The 22,085-nt window shown below is 38.1% G+C and overlaps 1 protein-coding gene across 22 annotated transcripts in view; it reads left to right on the top strand.

Moving 5' to 3' along the window:
- PTPRD (protein tyrosine phosphatase receptor type D) overlaps positions 1-22,085 on the top strand; it is a 1,083,558-nt gene that overhangs the window by 275,940 nt on the left and 785,533 nt on the right. For 21 of the 22 annotated variants that reach the window (XM_072360023.1, XM_072360013.1, XM_072360012.1 and 18 more), the window contains exon 4: positions 15,186-15,293. The gene's annotated coding sequence lies outside the window, so the exon portion shown is untranslated. Of the gene's footprint in view, positions 1-15,185; positions 15,294-21,672; positions 21,712-22,085 lie in introns of all 22 variants that reach the window. The other variant, XM_072359999.1, reaches the window with a different exon arrangement.

The raw sequence follows: 22,085 nt of genomic DNA, 5'->3' as shown, positions 1-22,085 counted from the left end.
TATTTAATCTGCTTTTTGGGTTTGGTGTGTCTATAACTTACTCTAACCACAATATTTCCAATGTTGGGCTTTTTTCTCACTGTTTCTCAGAAGCACTCAACCCTTTCATAACTAAGCTCCATGCAGTCAAAACTTTCCCTAATTTAAACTGCGTTCTCTCTTTCCCTTGCTATATCTTCCCAAAGCCTCTAGTTATCCATTTCACCACTCTAACTCTATGAGCCACTGACCTTGTCTCACTGAGGCCTATGATGTATCCTGACACTTCTTGAATCAATGTTGACTGTGTCTGACAGTCATTTTTTCACATAACTACCTTTCAGTATCCCCTAGGATATTTTTCTCCAAAACTGTTCCAGGGCCTGAGACTAATCTAATAGGTTTCTAGTTTTCTGGGTCCTCTCTCATGCCCGTTTTTTGTAGTTATGTGTAACACTGTATAGCTTTAAAATGACAGGAGACTCCCTATAATCTCAAGACTTTTGCTGAGGTTGTAAGATGAGTCCAGTTATAGTATCCACCATCCACCGCCTCAGTATTCTAGGGTGAGTCCCATTAGGCCCCATTGACATGCATATGTTTACTGATACAACTTGCCCAATACCATTTCAGTGATCATGAATAGAAAGTCACTGCTTCCATGGTAATTCTAAGGGATAAGAAAATACTGAAAGCTGTAAGGTTATTTATTTATTTATTTACTTACTTATTTATTTTTCTTATTTAAGCATTTTGAGTGCCAGGATTCTGGAAGGTCATTAGGAGTTTCTGACAGTATAAACAATGCAAGTATGTTTGGCAAATCCTTGTTAACCTCAATTTACATTTCAGTGCTACTATCATGTAGGTACATTCTGACAGTGATTTTATAACAAGAGGAAAATGAAATTGCACAGTAATCCTGATTTATGATGAAACTTTGAGCAAATCCTACTTTTTTTTTTTTTTTTTTTTTTTTTTTTTTTTTTTTTTTTTTTTTAGTATAAAGTGCTCTGAGACTAAGACCCAGAGGAATATTTGATTGTTTAGTTTTATACAGTGAAACAGATTTGAGCTATTGCTAACAAGCAGAATTACATATGAATTGCTTTAGGAGTAACTCTGTATTGATCTCTTCATTACTTGATTTGTAGTGTGTTCAGAAGTGAAACAATTTAAAAACAAAATGTTCAACACAAAAGGTTGAGTTTTTATTGAACAAGACATGAGGTGAAGCCTTACAGGACCTGGTGTTCACTAATGCAGAGGAGAGTATTAGAGAGGTTAAGACTGGAGGTAGCCTCAGCTATAGTGACCATGCCTTGGTGGAATTTGTGATCTTGAAGAATTCAGGCCTGGCAAAAAGCAGTCAGGACCCTATGCTTTAGGAGAGCAAAATTCCAGCTCCTCAAGGAACTGCTGAGTGGGATCCCCTGGGAAACTGTCCTTAAGGGCATGGGTACAGATGGCAGCTCTTTAAGGACACCCTTCTGAGAGTGCAACAGCCCTCCTTTCCCCAGCAGAAGTCAAGCATGGAAGGTCGGCAACTGTTGTGGCTGTGCAAGGACCTGTAGCTTAAACTGAAGGAAAAGAAGGAAATGTACAGAAAGTGGAAGCAGGGTTGTGTAGCCTGGCAGGAATACAGGCCTGTTGCCTGCATGTGTAGAGATAGGATTAGGAAAGCCAAGGTGCAGATGGAACTGAACTTGGCAACGGATGTGAAAGATAACAAGACGGGGTTCTACAGGTACATAGGCAGGAGGAGACAGGCCAAGGAGAGTGTTCCCCCTCTGATGAAAGTTAATGGGGAGCTGGCTTCCTCAGACATAGAAAAAGCTGAGGCACTCAGTGAGTGCTTTGCCTCAGTTTTCATGTGCGGTCAGGTCTCCCATATCTGCCAGGACCATGAGACTCTAGGTGAGGGTGTGTGGAGAGGTTTCTGTTCCACTCTAATGGTGGAAAAAAAAGTCTGAGTCCTCATAAAACTGAATGTGAACAAGTCCATGGGACAGGATGAAATCCATCTTGGGTTCTGAGAGACATGGCTGATGAGGTTGCCGAGCCACTCTCCATCCTATTTGAAAAATCATGGCTGTCTGGTGAAGTCCCCGGTGACTGGAAAAAGGGAAACATTACACCCATTTTTAAGAAAGGGAGAAAGGAAGACCCAGGGAACTACAGGCCAGTGAGCCTCACCTTTGTGCCTGCGAAGATCACCGAGCAGATCCTCTTAGAAGCTGTGTTAAGGCACATACGGTATAAAGAGGTGATTCAAGACAACCAGCATGGCTTCACCAAGGGCAGATCTTGCCTGAGCAATCTGGTTGCCTCCTGTGATGGAGTGACAACTTCAGTGGATGGGGGAAGGACGATGGATATCATCTACCTGGACTTCTGTAAAGTGTTCGACATGGTCCCTCACCACATCCTTCTCTCAAAACTGGAGAGTTGTGGATATGAAGGTGTCTTGCTCCAATTTGTAGGAGGGAGGCAAGGTTCTTTGATATGTGTATACCCAGCGTGAGATTAAGAAGCAACGGTTCAAATGTTGGTCCAACCAGTTTATTAAAGTCCTAGCCGTTTTAGGGAGATGGGGAAGGGAAGGTGGGCGATAGGAAAAGTAGGAAAAATAAGCAAGGAGTTTGTAGAGAGCAAGAGGGATAGTCACAACCGTGGGTCCAGCGAGGTACACAGTAGGTCCGTTGATTTCAGGAACTCGTCTGATCACTGCGGGGGATGGGAGAAAGTCAGGAAACTCTGCAGCAAGCCGGCCTTCCGAAGAGGTTTTCTCCTCAGGGAATTCTCCGTCAAAGGTGTTTTTGGGAGTTCATCTCCAGAGTTCGTCTCCAGAGATCGTCTCCAAAATCCCCAGTTTAGCGAGGGCCTTTTATCCCCCATTTTGGTGGGGTTGTTTCTTTCTTCTTCTTTGAAGTTTGAGGATCACAGGAATGCTCAGCATTTTTGGGAATGTATCTCGAACAAACACTGAGCTTCTAAACAAGCAGGTAAACACTCTTTGTAAAATGGTTTAAAACCAGCTTTTGTGACATTCCTGGCCCACAGATAAGCCAGCAGGGGTTGGTGGTTGTCTCACTCCAATTAAGGAGTGAGGCAAGGTTCTTTTGATAAATTATGCTCGGCATGAGATTAAGAAGAGAAACATTCAAATGTTGATCCGACCAGTTTATTAGGAATAATATACAGCTGAGGGGATGGGGAAGGGAGAGCAGTGGATATCAAAGTTAGGGTGATGGGGAAGGGAAAGTGGGCGATAGGAAAAGTGGAAAAGGCAAGAATTACGGAAAAGCGGGGAAAGTCACCTCCTGGATGCAACAGCGTCCCGTTGCATGTTGTTTCGTCGGTCCAGGGAAAACAAGCATAGGGGAGAGTCGCAGCAGAGTGTCAGGCCGCAAGCAGCAGATCAGTGCAGCGCAGAGCAGGAGGTAGAAAGGGCAGCAGGGTCTCGGGGGACAGCGAGGTCTCATGGAGCAGAGTCTCGAGAACCGAGGTCTCACGGAGCAGAGTCTCGAGCAGCAAGCCCAGGTGAATCCGTTGTCCGCCGTAGGACGACGTTGGAGGAATCTGAGGCCAGATACCTAGAAGTTCTTCATGCATGCATCTTCTTCAGCATGCAGGCGTTCACGTAGTGAGGCATCTGATGTCAGACAACCTCCTTGTTCATGAAGTGAGGCATCTGATGTCAGAAAACCTCAGATCCATGGTTTGTCCATGCTCTTTTTATCCTACTTCTTCCCAGCCTTCGGGACATTTCTGGAAGGCTTGGGTCAGAGTCCTGTGAATACCTCGGTGATAGCCCTCTTCCTTGAGATGGCCCACACAAAAAGACCACTTAAGGGCCATTCATCAGTATCTTATTTCCCTTTCGTAGCTCCCGGACTTGTCCATCTGTCATCTGTCTGTCATCTGTCTGTCATCTGTCACGTCACATCACCCTTAAACAAAGGGGGTCTGGAACCGTGGTTCAGACTTGCCTGGACTTGTCCTTCTGTGCGTCTCAAACAAAGGGAGTTCTGGAACCCTGGCCAGGCTTCCCTGAACTTGTTCATTTCAGCAGACTTTGAGACAGTAATGTAAAAAGCATGGCCTCTTACAGTGGTGCCTCTGTTTGCCAGACACAAGCATTATCGCCTTCTGCAGTGGTCAGCTCCTTCAAGCAGCACCCCTGAAAAAGACTGCTTGTCCTGTCTCTGCTTATCTTTGCAATCATTAGCAGAGATGGCACAATAGCAACCACCATTCACCCTCCTAGATAGTTAGCAGTCGCCAGTCAGAGTCTTATCATCAGAAAAGCCTCACAAAGCAATCTTTGAGACAATAAAAGAAAACCAGTTCTGTCCTTCACAGAAGGATGGACTTTCCAGACGATCAGGAATTGGCTGGCTGGACACAGCCAAAGTGTTGTGATATATGATTCTGTGTCAGGGTGGAATCCAATCACATATGGTGTTCCTTAGCAGAGCAGTAAGTCTTCAGGCTGGTGCTCTTCATCTTCATCAATGAAACAGACAATGACACTGAGTGCACCCTCAGTAAGTTGGCAGACAACGCCAAGCGGGGTGGTGCAGTTGATACATTGTAAGGAAGGGAAGCCATCCAGAGGGACCTCGACAGGCTGGAGAATTGGACCCATGAAAACCTAATGAGGTTCAGTAAGGCCAAGTGCAAGGTGCTGTACTTGGGTCAGAGCAATCCCAAGTATTTATACAAACTGGAGGAAGATCTACATGAGAGCAGTCCAGCAAAGAAGGACCTGGGGGTCCTGGTCGATGAGAAGCTGGGCATGAGCCAGTAGTGTGTGAAGGCCAATTGTGTTCTGGGCTGTACTAAAAAAGGGGTGGCCAGAAGGGAGAGGGAAGTGATTGTTCCCCTCTACTCAGCACCTTGTGAGGCCCCATCAGGAGTACTGCATCCAGGCCTGGGGCCCCCAGTAAAGGAATGACATAGAGCTCTTGTAGCAGGTCCAGGGGAGATCCACTAAGATGATCAGAGGGCTGGAGCACCTCTCCTATAAGGAAAAGTTGAGAGAATTGGGCTTGTTTAGCATGGAGAAGAGAAAGCTCCAGGGAGACCTCATAGCATTCTTCCAGTACTTGAAGGGAGCATATAAACAGGAGGGGAAATGGCTGTTTACGAGGATGGATAGTGATAGGATGGGGGAAAATAGTCTTAAACTGAGACAGGGGAGGTTTAGTTTAGATATTAGGAGGACGTTTTTCACACAGAGGGTGGTGATGCACTGGAACAGGTTGCCCAAGGAGGCTGTGAATGCCTCCCTGGAAGCATTCAAGGCTAGGCTGGATGTGACTCTGGGCTGCCTGGTTTGGTAGGTGGTGATTCTGCACATAGCAGGGGGGTTGAAAGTAGATGATCATTGTGGTCCTTTTCAACCTTGGCAATTCTATGATTCTATGATTCTATGATAGGTTTTACACATTGTAAGAAAGCCTAGAGCAAGCGAACAATCTAAGATCTGCATTGCTGCAACATAAATCAGACTTCTTTGTTGAAAATCTAAGTATAGTCAAAACATTGTACTTACATTTTGTTTTATGAAGAGTTATCTATTACTGTAAGCATCACCTTCAAATTCATTACAACTTCATACAGAATTCATACTCAATGTCTGTATTAAAGAAGAGGAAAAACTATAATTTATTAATATATCTGCTAACTGAATTGCTGAGGACATATTATGAGAGAAGTCACTGAGTTCATTGAATCAACATTCTTTTTTATTATTATTAATTAAATTACCCTGGGTGAAATGAACAAGAAGAAGTATTATCATTTCCTTTAGTGGAATTACTTGACTGCTAGCATACTTTATTTTTATTTAAGTTCAGTGCTATCTGTGATACTTTAGCCACAATAACAGTAATGATTAGATAATGAATTGAAAATACTCCTGAGGAATACCTTTGATACAAAATCAATTTAGTACATAATCTGAAAGGCAAGAGACTGCAAATATATAGAATCTGTCACTAAATATTCTGTTGACTAAAATATATGATGGCTGAAAACAGGCTTTATCTCCTAGTTGCTCTTTCCTCTGTTATCAAAATAAATCAGCCAATCTTTAACTTTCTTTAAATCATGTCATGCCTTTGTAAAAGTTTTTAAGAGTATTGTGTCTCACAGACAACAAACTGGATTATGCGGACTCCAGATATTGTAAGAAGAAAATCTTCCACCTTCCAAATCAAACCAAGAGAATAGTTATCTCAAGATTTTATCGTTATTATTATTATTATTTATTTTATTTTATTTTTATTTTTTAAATCCTGAACAGGAAGTCCTATTCAAACTAACTGATATGTTAAAATGCATGCTAAGGGGTAGTTAAGCAGCTGAGTGACCTAATATTGCAATGATCTCACAGTGCAGCTGTGCTTCTTCAGAATATATTCCAAAACAGACACAGCTTAAAAAATTATGCTCTCTTTATCTCTTTTTACCTGCTGTTATAAAAATAAGAAAAGGCTGTGGTCAGTAAGGGTCATAGTTTCCCTCCTACAATAGATTCCGGTCATGTCATTGCACATAGGAAGGAATAATGTTTTCTAGCTTTCATCCACTCACACAGTAAAAAAATATTTTTTGACACTCTAAAGGATTCTTCTGTACACCAGTTGGTGCCCATTGCCTTTTGTCCTGACACTGGGCACCACAGAAAAGAGGCTGGCTCTGCTCTCTCTGTACCTTCCCTTCAGGTATTTATATATATTCATCAAATACATACATCTCTATTTCACACACCCCGAACCTTCTCTTTTCTTGGTTGAACAGTCAGAGCACTCTCAGTCTTTCACTATAGGAGAGAAGCTTCAATCCCTTAATCCCCATTCATTGTACTGTCTCCAGTGTCCTCTATGTTGTACTGGGTCTTCAGAAGCGGACACTGTGCTCCAGGTGTAGCCTCACCAGAGCTGAGTAAGGAGGATCACTTCCCTCAACCTGCTGGCAGCTCAAATAGCTGTTGACCTTATTTGAAGGGAAGTTACACTCTATATCATCCTCTAAGTAATTTTAAAAGATTTTGAATGTTATATAAAACATACTCCTGTGACTTAACTTTGCAGTTTATATGTCATGTTGCAGTGTGAGATGGGATTTCTCCAGGGATGAACAGGACAAGGTCTCATTGATAAAGCCTATCCTGCTACCATCGTGGAGGGAACAAGGTATATGGGGATGCTTTCAGCCCAAGCCCAGCACCAAACACAGCCCAGCTAAGACTGAAGCAAACTCAAAATTTTGTTATTGACAAGGATAGAAGCATCACTTCAGTAAATAAGCTCTTCATTGATTAACGTACAACACAATTTTGACACTTCAGATAGAAAATGAGTTTTAGCATAATCACAAAGGGATACATGCAAAACAAGTGCATTTTCTAATCCTTTGCTATGAAAGAGAAGCTTTTCTGTAAATGAGATATATTTGAAGAGGGATCAGTGCAGACGCACAGCCCCAGTGCTCATTGTGTGCAGGTAATGCACTTAGCATTTCCAAGGTCATAAGAACAGACTACAGACATGCTAATTCCTAATGTGAAGTACTCTAGGAGGGCCACAAAGATGATCAAAATACTTGAACTCCTCTTTTGTGATGAAAAGTTGAGGGAGTTGGGCTTGATCACCCTTGAAAAGAGAAGGCTCTGGGGAAACCTCATTGTGGCCCTCCAGTACTTCAGAGGAACCCATACAGAGGAGGAAGACTGAATTTTCACATGTTCTGATACTGAAAAGGAGGGAAGGTTTTAAACTGAAAGAAGGGAAGTTGATATTTGATGTTTGGATGAAGTTCTTTGTTCAGAGAGTTGTGAGGCACTGTAACATACTGCATAGAGAAGCTGCAGATGCTCCATCAGTGTGAGCACTCATGACTACGTTAGATGAGACCCTGGGCAGCCTGATCTATTGAATGGCAACCTGGTCTACAGCAGGGACACTGGAAGTAGATGATCTTCATGTCCCTTCCATCCAAAGCCATTCTCTCATTATATGATTCTATGAAGTAATGGTTAAATCAGTAGGTTGTGCAGCCATCCAAGAGAGCCTTGATGGGCTTGAGAAACAGCTTCACAGGAAGCACCTGAAGTTCAACTAAGGAAAGCGCTATGTCCTCCACCTAGATGAGAGGAGCAACTCAGTGCACTGATATATACTGGGAGCTACCCAGCTGGAAACCAAATTTACAGAAAAGGATTTAGGAGTGCCAGTGGATACCAAGATGAATATGAGTCAGTATCCCTTGCAACAAAGAAGGCTACTGTTATCATGGGCTGTGTTAGATGAAGCACTGCCAAAAGTTTGCGGGAGATTTTCCTTCACCTCTGCTCAGCGTTGATGAGGAAGCTTTTGAGGTGCTGCATCTTATTCTGGGCCTCCAGAGAGATGTAGACTCTGGAAATGAAGGGACATTAAGATGATTGCAGGACTGAACCATCACTTCTGTAATGAAAGGTTGAGAGAGCTGGGACTGATCAGTCTGGAAAAGGGAAGGCTAAGGAGGAATCTTATATACATATATAAATGCCTGAAAGGAAGATACAAAGAGGCTGGAGCTCTGTTCATTTGAGTGATGCTTAGTGGCAGGAGTGAGGAATGTAGCAATGGATAGCAAACTGGAACACAGGACATTCCCTCTGAACAACAAGGAACACTTTTTTACTGTGTGGTTGATTGAACTTCAGAAGCTCTCTCCTTAAAGATCTTCAATAGTCATCTGGACATGGGTCTGGTTAAGTGATTCCAAGTATCTGTTTGAGTAGGGATGTTTGGAACATTAGAGGTTCCTTCTGATTCACCTGTTCTAGTGAGTCTAGATTCACCTGTTCTAGTGAGTTCTAGATTGTCATGAAGATGATCAGAGGGCTAGAATATGTCTCCTATGAAGACAGGTTGAAAAAGTTGGTTTTGTTTAGCCTAGAAAAGAGAAGGCTTTTTCAGAGACATTATGGAAGCCTTCCAGTACGTAAAAAGTACCTACAGGAAATATGAAGAGGGACACTTTATCAGGAACTGTAGGAAATGAACAAGAGGTAATAGATTTAAACTAAGAAAAGCCACCCTTAAGTGGCAGCACCTTTTTTTTGGTTGTTGTTGTTTGTTTGTTTGTTTGTTTTTCATTCTGGTTTTATGAATAGATATAATGATATAATGACAGGTATTAAATCTCCTTGAAAGCTTTCCCTTTAGTAACTTATGTCTTTGTGCAGCAACTTTAAAAGTCTGAATTTAATACACTGGAAAAGACAGTGGTCAGAAGTATGTATGTAAATGTCAGTACCCAAGCTTAATTTTTTTCTAATACTGTCTGCAATATATTTTTACTTCTGACTTCCTAACTCTTTACAGAGAAAATGTAAAAAGTTTTGCTCTCCTGGCAAGAAGTCTCAGCATACATAACAGCAGAGAGGAATAAGAATGCAGGGCGCTCATATAATAGCAGACAGAGGTATCAAACAGCCTAGAGGTTCCTACTTATCTGCTGCTTTCATTCAGCAGCAGAGATGATGTTTCTTTCTGTTTGCAACTGATAACAAGTGCAAAGTATGGGCAAAAATAACAAAGGCAACCCTGACAGAAAACAGGAAAACTAATTGCTGGTCTCACTGGCAAAATGGTGCTGAGAGTGCTCACAGATTCACTGAGACTGACATATTTAGACTGAAGGAAAAAGAATTCTGGGACCAAGAGGAGGACAAAAACAAAATAAAAATCAAACAGTCAATAAAAATGATAAATTATGTTGAAAGAAAAACAAAACAAACAAAAAGATTCAAGATGAAGAGACAATATAATTTCAAATTAGGAGCAAAAAAAGAGAATTCCTTAGCATGTGATGATATTTCAGTTCATTGTCACAATTATGGAAATACTATTTGTGTACTTCTATACTGGGGTATTCTACTGGGAAGAGTACAGGGATGTTGTGAAGACTTGCAGGAATGGGATTATGAAAGCCAAGGAATGGAACTGGAGCCAATATTGGAATTGAACTAGACCTGAGATGTTAAAAAACAAAAAAGAAGGGATTCTACAGGTACATAAGTCAGAAGAATGTACCTCCTCTGATAAATGCAAAACTGGCTGTAACAAATACGGAGAAGGCTGACATATTCAATGAGTTCTTTGCCTCAGCCTTCACTAGCAGCTAGGATTCTCACATCCCTGAGCCTGAACCTCATGGTGAGAACTAGGGGAGCAAAAGCCCATGTACTGTATGGCTGAGGAAGTCTGAGACCAACTCAAGGGACTGAATGCATACAAGTCCATGGGGCTGTACAACATGCATCCCAGTAACCTCAGGGAGCTGGCTGATGTATTTGCCAAACTACTCTCCATCATATTTGAAAAGTTCTCGCTGTCAGTAAAAGTCCCCAGGGACCAGAAAAAGGGAAATATCACTTCCCATTTACAAGAAAGGGAGTAAGAAGGACCTGGGGAACTACAGGGTGATGAGCCTCACTTCTTTGCCTAGGAAGATCTTGGAACAAATCCTTCTGGAAGACATCTTAAGGCATGTGATATATGAGCAGGTGATACAAGACAGCTGGTATTGATTCACCAAGGTGGTCTTCTATGATGGAGTGATAACACCAGTGGATAAAGGGAAGGCAACTAATGTCATCTGCCTGGAATTTTACAAGGCCTTTGATATGATGCCCCACCACATCCTTATTTCTAAGTTGGAGATTTGAAGTGTGGACTAGTTGGTAGATATGGTGTTGACTGAAAAGTTGAACCCAGAGGATTGTGGTCAATGGCTCTATATTCAGGTTAAGGTCAATAAAAATCACTGTCCCCCCGTTGTCTGTCTTGAGATCTTGAGTATATTTAAATAATTTATCAGTGAAATAGATAATGGGGTTGAGTGTACTCTCAGCAAGTTGATGACTCAAAGCTGAGTGGTGCAATTGATACAGCAGAAGGAATGGATGCCATCCAGAGGGACCTCAATAGACTTGAAAGGTGAGCCCTTGTGAACTTAATGAGATTCAATATAGCAAATTACAGGATTTATTTTCTTGTGTCAAGGTAATGTCAGACGTATACATACTAGAAGAATTCCTTGAAAGCAGCCCTGCTGAGAAGGACTTAGGGGTCCTGACTGTTGAAAAACAGCCATCACTGTGCTCTTGCAGCTCAGAAAGCAAATGCTATCCTGGGATCCATTAGAAGAGGGATGGCCAGAAAAAGGGAAATGATTATCCCCATTTATTCTGCCCTTATGAGACCCCTGACAAAGCACTGCATCCAAGACTGGGGCCCTCTACATAGGAAAAATGTGGAGCTTTTGGAGAGTGTCCTGAGGAGGGCCATAAAGATCATACAGGGGCTGAAGCGCTTGTCCTGTGAAGACAGACTGAAGGAACTGGGAAGGCTGTGGGGAGAACTCATTGATGCCTTACAGTAGTTAGGGAGAGTTTATAAACATGGCAGAAAACATTTTTTTACATGTGTGGATAGTTCTAGGACAAGGGGGAATGGTTTTAAACTAAAAGAAGGGATATGCAGATTAGATGTCAAGGGGAACAGACTGCCCAGAGAGTTTGTGGATGTCCCACCCATGGAGAGAGTTAGACTGGATGGGGCCCTAGAAAATCTGTTCTAGTACTTGATCCAGCAGCTGGCAACCCTGCCTGTGTCAAGGAGGATGGAACTTGATGGTCCTTGGAGTCTCTTTCAACCCAAGCCATCCTACAATTCTAGGAATCTATGAAATGCTACCTGTATTCCTCTGTCTTGGGGAATTCCAAGCCAGATCTGTTGTAAAATGTAACCATTGGGAGAATAAATATTAAATAGTAAAGTTTATGGCCAAGCCTTTCCACTTTGAAAGTATGAGAGAGATATTCTTAGATGTGATTGATCTTATTTTGGAAAGATTGTTGGGTTAATGAAAAAGTCTTCAGATATTTTTAATGCACCGTGTGAGGGTCAATAAAATATTGCATGTTCTGGAAAGAAGTCTGGGTTCAGTTCTGCTCTGTGTTCAAGGCTATCCATGTTAAGTATAGTAACCTTATTGCATTAAGTTTACCTTCCATTCAAAGGTGTTCCTGCATGTGTAAAAGTTCCATTGAAAAACACACTGATGAAAGAAAATAGAAAAAAAATGTTTCTGAGAGAGTGAATTTACAGATCGTATCAGTCTGCAATTGCAAATCTGTAATTGCGGAGTATCCAAGTAATAATGTTAACTTTGCATTCCTTGGAACTATATTAAATTATTCTGTCTGTGATGAGGAGCTTCACTTTTATGGCAGAAATAGAACACAGTACAATTAAATTTCAACCTATATGAAATTACTTTGTATTAATTTTATGGGTTTATTTTGGTTGTTTATAATACAGAAACAAATTTATTGCCCAGCTAAAAGACAGGGCAAGTGTTACTGAGATTTTATGGGGTTGAGATCAGTTTTAATTCTGTCTGGAATGCTTAGTTTTTTTGTATATTCACATTATAATTCAAGTTTGGGGCACAAGAATTGAGCTCAGATGTCAGCTTGCTAATTTTCTGTTTCAGATTCTGTCATTTAATACATCAAGTGCCTAGTTGTTTATTCCAAAGTGAAAATTCCTCTTTGGGTAAATAATTTTCCCCCTTTTTCTGTAATTAATGTTATGACTTAGGAAAACTCAGTAAATAACCTGTGGTAAAATCAAGGAGAATTTTGAACTGAAGAATTATTACTTTTAATAATACATGCAGTTCTGGAACCTTCAGTTCTAGTTAAAAATAACATATAGATTATAAAAAATGTATAGTTTATCCAACTTATAAACAGTAACACAAAAATAAAATAAAAATAGTTTCATGATGCTACAACAACAAATTTTTCACAGTTCCTTGGATTCCTACAATTTGGTTTCATATTTTATTGTCTTAATTACTCCAAACTCTGAATTTTCTGAGGTTTCAAGTATTGGGTTTTATTTTATTTTTTTTTCTTTTCTTTGTTTTTGGTGTATCTTCTGAGCATAATTTCATACATTGTTCTAATGTCAGCTGAAATAGAGTTGATTTTCTTCATAGTGTCTTTTATGATGCTATATTTTGACTTCAGGAGAAAAACAATGTTGAAAGCGCACCAATGTTCTAGCTGTTGCTGAGCCGTGCTACACAGAGCCAAAGATGTTTCAGTTTCTCAGCTTTTCATATTGTCTTGCCAGTGAGAGGGTTGAGGGAGCACAAGGAGCTGTGAAGGGACAAAGCTAGTGCAGCTCACCTAAATACAAATTAATCATTACTGCTATTTCTCTTTTCCTTTTCTACCTTTTTTTTTTTTTTCTTTTTTCTTTTTTTTTTTTTCTTTTTAATTTTCTCCTCCTTCCTGATTCAGTTCCCCAGTACATTGAGAGAGAAGGAACGAGCATAAAGCTGTGTGGTGTTTAGCTGATTACCGAGTTCAGCCACAATATATTTGAATACATTACTAATATGCAATTCTCATACAAACTCTTCTTAAAAATGTATTTTTTTTTTATTTCTGAAGAAACCAAGATGTGCTATTTACTTTCAAGAAAACAGCAAATAGCACAAAATTTTGTGACAGTGGGACAGCAGGCTCACAGACCCGCTATCCCAAAAAAGATGGGAGAGGGAAAGGGGAAAGGGAATGAAAATGGGAAAAAAAAATACCAAAAAAATACAAAAAACCAAATCTGTTATGGTTTTATGATTTTTGTTATCAGTTTTCCACATCATAATATCATGTAAAGCACTGGGAGTTAAAGAGTTAATGCTCCAGTTTTGTGGACTGCTGATTTTCCAGGTACCTGGTTCTCATAAGAGAAGAAGTACTATGTACCCTAGAGGACTTTGCATTCAGAGGGAAAGATAAAACTGTTCAGAAGTCACAGGACTGTCTCTCTTTTTTTTTTTCTTTTTTTTTTTTCTTTTTTTTTTTTTTTTTTTTGCTGCTAGTCTTGGCAGTGCATCTCGCCTTCAGTTTTTGAGTAAGACCTTTTGTTTCAGAAACTCATTTTATTGGATTTATTGGCCTTAATTCCAATTATAATGTATTATATTTTGTTAACTTGTGTTCTGAAATCTTATCTTGTAAATAAACTTTCCTCCTCAGTATGTTGCCACTGTTTTATTTTTTGGCCCATCTCCCATCTCCCTACCCTTTCCCCTTTTCTCCTTTCCCCTTTCCTGAGGCATGACTCCATGGGTCCTCTGCCCCATTAGTCACAGAACTGCTCTGAATCAGTCCATATATCACTGACAACTCCCCCCCCCCAACCCTTCCCTAGCTCACTACATGATGTGATAGTGTGTAATATCACAGACAAAAATCATAAAGCCATGGCATTTGTTTGTAATTGGATCCATACATATATCAAGTGGTCATTGAGTTATAACAAAATTACTAAATGTTTTTGTACTGAATATTAAATACTTACCAGCAAGTCAAACACATTTTACATTTGGTAGGTGTTCTGCTTTTTTGCTTAACTTACTTAATCTTATTTTTGCAAACAGCTTCCATGAGGACCTGTTCTATAGTCTTCCCAGAGACTAAAGCAAAGCTAAAGTCTATTCTTTTTAGAATACTTATTCTCACTGTTGTTGTTGTTGTTCTTCTTGTTTTGTAGATGAGTGTAGTACTTTTTATATTTTCAGTTGTTTTAGCTTTTTCTTCATGATGTTTCAGAGATGCTAGCTGAAAAAACAGACATTTTCTCATCATCTTTCTGTTTTAAAATAATCTCTCAAAGACCATATTACAATGGACTGAGAAAAATTGAAAAAAAAAATAGTATTTTATAATCTATATAAATGTGAATGTTTGTTCTTTGGATGAGTCTCTATTAAAGAATTGTCCTATAAAACATATTTTCTAATCTTAGATTTTCTGAATTTAATGTTTTCAGTATAATCATTTATAGATGTATAACCTGATTAGATATTTTACTTAAATTAAACAGTTACAAATGAAAACTACAGTTTTAATAGGAAATTACTATAAAATATTACTTACAGCATTTATTTAAGTACATGTTTTGTCACACATTCAAGGAGAAAACTGGGTTGCAATTATTAGTGCTCTGTTGTTCTGATTATCAGTATTCTGATGAACCCCTAGTATGACAGGCAAAGAGAACAAGTGTCTTACTGCACTTGTAAGACTATGAGAAAGTGTCTGACATAATATTTTGTTCCAGGTGGGAGTAAAAAGCATCTGCTTTCCTGACCCCTTACAGTCTAGCATAGAATTTAATGGACAGAATGTTGGTACCGGCTATGGAAGAACTGTTCAGCCTCAACTCCAAGTAAGTGAAAACTCACACATTTGGAGAATTATTTCAGAATAGATTTACAAAGCTTATTGATTTTAATAAAAAACATAAATTAGAAATCCTGTTTATAAGGCATTGTGGAGCACTCTAGTTTCCCATTCTATGAAATTCAGTTTCTCAGTTAAACATGTCTTAAAATCAAATTGTAATTGACATCACAATCTGATATGTTATTCTTTCCGGACCATCACAGTAATGCACTGAAATTAATCTCTTCATATTATAAAAGTAAAATAATTTCTATTTGCACAAAGACAGTCCAAAAGAGGACCTGAATTCCTCTTGGTGGCTGTGTTAGTCCATTTGCAATTTTTAGAAATACTGATAAAGGAACATTACTAATCAAATTAAGCAAGACTGTGACTCATATTTAGTAGATGCTATATTAAATAAAAGAAATGTGAGTTCTCATAGATTCTCAGAAATGTAGAATAGAAAGGGTTGATCTCTTCAGGAGTTTGTTGTTGTTGTTTATTTGATTGTTTTTTGTTGTTTTTTTTTGTGATAAGCATAGAGGGAAAATAATGTGATGTATTTCTGGAAAGAATTTAGAATATAATTTATGTGAGCACTTACTTTTTATTTGAAACCTTAAAATAACAATTTCACTTCCAGTGAGTGCTTGATGTGTGATTTACAAAATTTTCTAGTAGAGCTAGTGCTTTGCTTCTGTAATTTAGTGTTTGATGACTGCACTTAGGACACTTCTCCTATTTTGGGAGAATTATAGGCAGCTTGTTTGCTTTACATCCCTATTACTCTGTGAAAGCACAAAACAACCTGTGGCCTTGAGGATGCTTATTATTGCTAACTGATACTGATACTGATGAAGCCCAAAGATGCTTAAATTGAAAACAAAACAAAACAAAAACCAGCACCCTTTGAGTCTGATAATTAAGTTTTCTGTTATTATCCAATTGCAGATGAGATGAAAGTACTAATAAACAAGATTTCATTTACTCTAGATAGACTGTGTTTTTTAAATAAAGCATGAGTAACTGTAAATTTTGGATCTAATGAGGAGAATATATCTTGAGACTTTCCAAATTGTAATTCTAATGTGACTGTCTATTGTATTCTGAGATAAACTAGAAAGACAAATAGGCTTTGAGCCATCTTATATCAGAAGTGATGCTGAAGTGGCAAAACCTTTGCTAATAGTCCTGTTTGCCACCAGTTCTTAGATGTAGTGAAGACATACATAATAAAACAAAGATGACAGTGGGAGTCATGCCAAAAGATCACAGGCATACACTGTATACAACAGAGTTGCCTCAATTTCTGCATGAAATCAAGTGCAACCCTAAATATTGACAATACTTTCAAAAGTACCTGAGGAATTATACCTTCAACAGCAATGATTAATGAGGTGCATACCTAGAGTGGGAAAAAATCCCATGCCAGAAAATAATAACCATTTGAGCCCAGCTCACTCTAAAGAGGATGACAGAGACTATTACTTAGGAATCCCGGGCACTGATAGACTTGCTTAATATACATAGATTTTCCAATTGTATCTTCATTTGCTTTGTTTTTGTATTTGACTGTGAATAGTTTATCACATCAAAAGTGAAATGGAAGAAACAATTTGTATTCTGATTACTGGCACAAACCATCAGGCTTTAGACTTTCGAAAAGCCACTGAAAGTTAATAAATCTGGAAAAGTTTGCTACTAACAATGTTTCATGGAATATTTTTTAAATTATATTTTTATTGCCTATTAAACAATAATAAAGACATTTTTAATTGCTTACTATATATTTAGCAATTATAAGATCAGCTAGAAGAAAGTCAAGAGTTCTAAACAGAAACAAGAATTCTAAATCCTAAACAGAAGCAATTCATTTGATCATGTGCAAGGTAAAACTAGCACCAATACCTCTGTATCAACACACTAGATTTCACCAGATGTTTCCCCCGTTTTGTATACAGCATGACATTTAAGTTCTGCTTTTAGAAGATCATCTCAGGATCAAAGAAGTTGGCTAAGCTAACACTAAACAAGAAATTTAACGCTTATGCTCCACAGTGCTGTGTGCTTTCCTGTGTTTTATTCAAAGTGGTAAACTAAATAAATATTTAATTACTGTCTGAAGAAGAAAGAATATTTTGTTAATAAATCTAGCATTAAAAGGAGAGAATCATAGTACCTGTGTTAAAAATGTGCAGTTGACCTAAATTTTCGAAAATTATCTTGTTGAAAAATTGCTTTTCATCAAAGTGGTGTATTTATCTGGCATAACAAATGACCAATATTTCTGATATGTGAAAATGTGATCCCACATTACTAGAGTTGATGATTATAGAGATGTGAAAATAAATAAATACATAAAGCAGCTCAACTTTGTGATGTGGAATTTGAAAAGCCTTTTCACAGAGGTATTTGAAAATAAGTGAAATGAACTGAAATACAGGCAGGAATGTGATCATGCTATACACTGTTTCAGGCTGCTGCTTAGTGTACCCTAGAATTCACCTTCACACTGCTATATATTTATCACATACTTTTCAGACAGTTCACAAAAACTTCACTGGAATGTCATAAAAGACTTTTACAGGAAAAAAATAAAATAAAATTGAGAAGGCTGTCTGACAGAATACTGAAACTAAATTACATATTTCACAAGTATTTCAGTTTCAAAATGTGTAAATGTGAAAGCTTAACACTTATAATCTTGACTACAAATAAATCCTTGTAAAATGAAGTGAATGGAAACAAGTGCTCTTACTGTTTGTTTTACAATTACAATTTCAAATTATTTGATTATAGAATGTTTTTGTTCTGGTTTCCTTATCTCTTCTTAATACCTACTCTAAATCTACACTCTTCCAGTTTAAAATCATTTCTCCTAGTTCTGTGGCTACACACCCTTATAGAAAGTCCCTCCTCAGCTATCTTGTTGTCCTCCTTCGGGGACTGAAGGAGGTCCTTGAACCTCTCCTCCTTCAGTCTGAAAAGCTCCAGTTCTGGAGTTCGGTACACCTGTTGTAAGTGGCATTCCCCAGGGGTCAGTACTGGGGCTCATCTTCTTTAATATCTTTACTGATGACTTAGATGAGGAGATTGAGTGTACTCTCAGTAACTTTTCAGATGACACCTAGCTGAGAGGTCATGTCAATCTGCCTGAGGGTAGAGAGACCCTTTAGAGGGATCTAGATAAGCTGGATCGCTGGGCTGAGGTGAATGGGGTGAGGTTCAACAAGGCCAAGTGCCTTGTCCTGAACTCTGGCCACAGTAACACCATGCAGCACTATAGGCTTGGGGCTGAGTGTCTGGATGACTGTGAAGAGGTAAGGAACCTGGCGGTGTTGGTTGATGTTTGGCTGAACATGAGCCCACAGACTGCCACAGATGCCCAGACAGCCAATGGCATCCTGGTCTGCATTAGAAATAGTGTGACCAGCACAAGCAGAGAGGTAATCATCCCCCCGTACTCAGCACCTGTACTATTGTTTTGTATAAGTTTTGGGGCCCTCACTACAAAAAAATCATTGAAGCCCTTGGAGCGTGTCCAGATGAGTGAAACAGGTGAGGGGTCTGGAGCACAGGTCTTATGAGGAGTGGCTGGGAGAACTGGGATTGTTTAGTCTGGAGAAGAGGAGGCTCAGGGGAGACTTCATTGCACTCTACAACTTCCTGAAGGGAGGTTGTGATGTGGAGGACTTTGACCTCTTCTTCCAAGCAACAAACAGGGCCCAAGGAACAGTCACATGTTGTGCCAGGGGAGATTTAGATTAGACATTAGAAAAAACTTTTTCTCTCAGAGAGTGGTCAGTCACTGGAATGGCTTGCCTTAGGATGTGTTGGAGTCACTATCCCTGGCAGTGTTCAAGAGTTGTCTGCAACATGAAAATTCATGAAAATGTCTATCTATAATGAATCACCCCATTGTGAAACTGCTCAGTTCAATAGGATAGTAGTATCAATCCTAGAATTTGAAATAATAAGCAGCATATAGGCAACAGGTACATTTTTATTATTATTATTATTTAAGGATGATGGTAAGTACAATAACCTCTGATATTGAATATGCACAGTGTGTGAGTGGAAGCAAGTATTAATGTAATCTTACTTTGGTTTCAGGATTGCAGTCTATAATTCATTTTTAAACATGTCATAAGGTATTTCTTACATATGGGTTTCAGGTTTTATTTTTATTTTTATTTTTAATACTGATTTCAGACACCTTTCACTTATTAAATGTAAACATTCAGACTGATAACTGTGCAAAATATTTGCCTTAAGTCAAATATTAATATTTTATTTAACACTGCTCAGACATTTCTGAGATGATGCTTTGCCAAAATATATTGTTTTGCCTGTAATTTTTAAGAGATGTAAAGCTTTTCCTTGAGATAAGCTGTTACTTCTGCTACTGAAATATGTAGTGATATTTGGCAAGGCTGTGGATAGATGTTGCTTACATTTCTGTCATAGACTGACAAATCTTGCAAAGCGGTTTTCCTCTGGAAAAAAAAAAAAAAAAAAGAGTTGTCATCTGCATGGAGGTACAAACATATCTCAGCCCTCAACTTCTTTGGCTTATGGATATGCAGTCTTAATGCCACTTTGCTAAGTTGACTGATTGTATTTTTAAAATCTTGTCAGAGTTCAAATGGTAACACATATTGCTCGTAAAGTCAAGAATTTATTGTTAGTATAAATAATATTTTAAATCTCTTCTTGATTAATTAATATTTAAATTAATATTTCTTTATACTCCAAAATTATTGTTATTAATAGAGAGAAAAAAATAGAAGGAAAAAGAAGTAAAGAAAGAGCAAATAAGAAGAAAACAATAGAGAAGAGGGCTTCATAATAATAATGGTTAAAACTGTTTTACACACTCTCATGGTATTTACGTCTGAAATTTTTTGTTGCCTTGGAGGTTATAAGATTAGTGATGCTGAGGCAGAGGTAACAATCAGCATCTTAACTCTTTTGTTGAAATTATGTCATTACATGAAATGACAAACATATTTCACTTGGTTATGCTTAGTAGCAATTTAAGATTTACAGAGCATATGAGATAGATCAAATGACTTAATTTTAACAGCACTTACTTATTAACCAGTTTGGAGATTTATAAGGTGATTTAGTGCAATATGTGATAATTAAACTAAATTAAAATAAAGCTAGGCTTCCTTAACCAAGTGGTCAGCTACTGTTTTAATTTTTGTGAATTTAAGTCCTAACTGTTGAACAATTTTAGGCTTCTTACATCCTTCACCAGTAGTATCTCTTCTCATATTAGGGAAATTTCTGGTAAATTAACTTTCTCTCCCCTCTCCTCCCCTCCTTTTCACTCTCTTCCACTCCCTTCCCTTCCTTTTCCTTCCCTTCCCTGCTGTTCTTTGTCCAGGTAAATATTTTTTAAATGGAAATTTGTTTCAGAAGACATTGAGGAGGTATATGAATGCTTTAGAACCCTAATGAAAGGATCACATTTCATTTTCATTTATATTATTTATAAATATTATTTACTTATTTGTCTGTGGCCCTGAATAATTAACGTGTAAAAAAATATACCCCGTAAGCAGTAGTTCATAGCTACTGGCTAATTCATTGATTACTGCTGCTTTGAAATATTACTACAATTTGTGCTGACACTTACAAGTAACGTGATTTAGGGACAACACTTTCCCAATTAACATTATAATATGTAACTTTATTTAAAAATCATATTATGATGTAAAACCTATTAAATAAGCAATAGAATTCCTATCACCGTGCACAGATATTTATGTTATAGAAATTCACAGTTATTTAAATATTTATAAAATGAAAGTTGAGAGAAGCAGTTTTGAAAAGCAGTTAATAACAAACAGACATCAAGGGAGTCATCATTAGAACAGCAAAGTGCTTTGCAACTTCAATAACTTCACTGGTGCAGAAGCAGGCCATCAAATTTAATTAAAAGCAGTCAAAACTAAACTGAAAAATTGAACTGCAAAAGCCTATCCTTTGCCAGCAGCTGAAGGCAAAGAGGAGGGAGAACCTTGAAAGTAGTAATAAATTGATAAGCCTTACTGCTGCAACTTGTAATTTGCTCTGTCAAATTTGAATATCACTTAAACTAGATTAATAGAATAGTTATTTATTTCCTATCTTAAATCTTTATGCACAGTCTCTCTGCTACAGGTTTGTGTGATAAATTAAAATCTGAAGTCAAAGTCTCAATTCATTTGCTTTCTTACCTTTTTTTTTTTTTTTTTTTTTTTAAATCGTTATTAAATCTGTATTTGCTGGACAAAAACAAAGAGTTCAAGACGATTTGAAGAAAAAAATAAATATCATTATTAGTTATACTTTTTTTGTTGTTGTTGTTTTTGTTGTTGTTGTTTTCCCAGCTCTTGCAGTGAAGTTTAATATCTTTTGATGCAACAAAGGTAAATATCACTTGGAATGTGAAGTATTGACATCTCCATCTGCCACTAGAGGTTCCTATGGTGAAATGAAAGATAAGGAGGCTCATTTGTAATACAATAAGGCTAGCAAGTTTATTGCTGTTTTATATGCTCAGATTAATGTGAATATATGCAAACTGTACCACAAGGACAAAACCAATTTACCCTAGATCATTTTATTTTATATAATAATGTGCTTTAATGAAGCTAAAACTTCCCTGCTGTGACCTTATTATGTTTTCCAACATCAGTAGGAAATAGATTATGTTGAATTGTAACAAAGCTCATGAAACAGCAGGAATTTTGAGACAGAAGATCAGTTAAATTTAGTGGTCAACACTGAAATAGAAAAGACA

Source organism: Excalfactoria chinensis, chromosome Z (genome assembly GCF_039878825.1).
Source record: "Excalfactoria chinensis isolate bCotChi1 chromosome Z, bCotChi1.hap2, whole genome shotgun sequence".
NCBI classification, from domain to species: Eukaryota; Metazoa; Chordata; class Aves; order Galliformes; family Phasianidae; genus Excalfactoria; species Excalfactoria chinensis.
The sequence above is the reverse complement of the archived record's forward strand: the minus strand, read 5'-3'. Positions and strand labels throughout refer to the sequence as shown.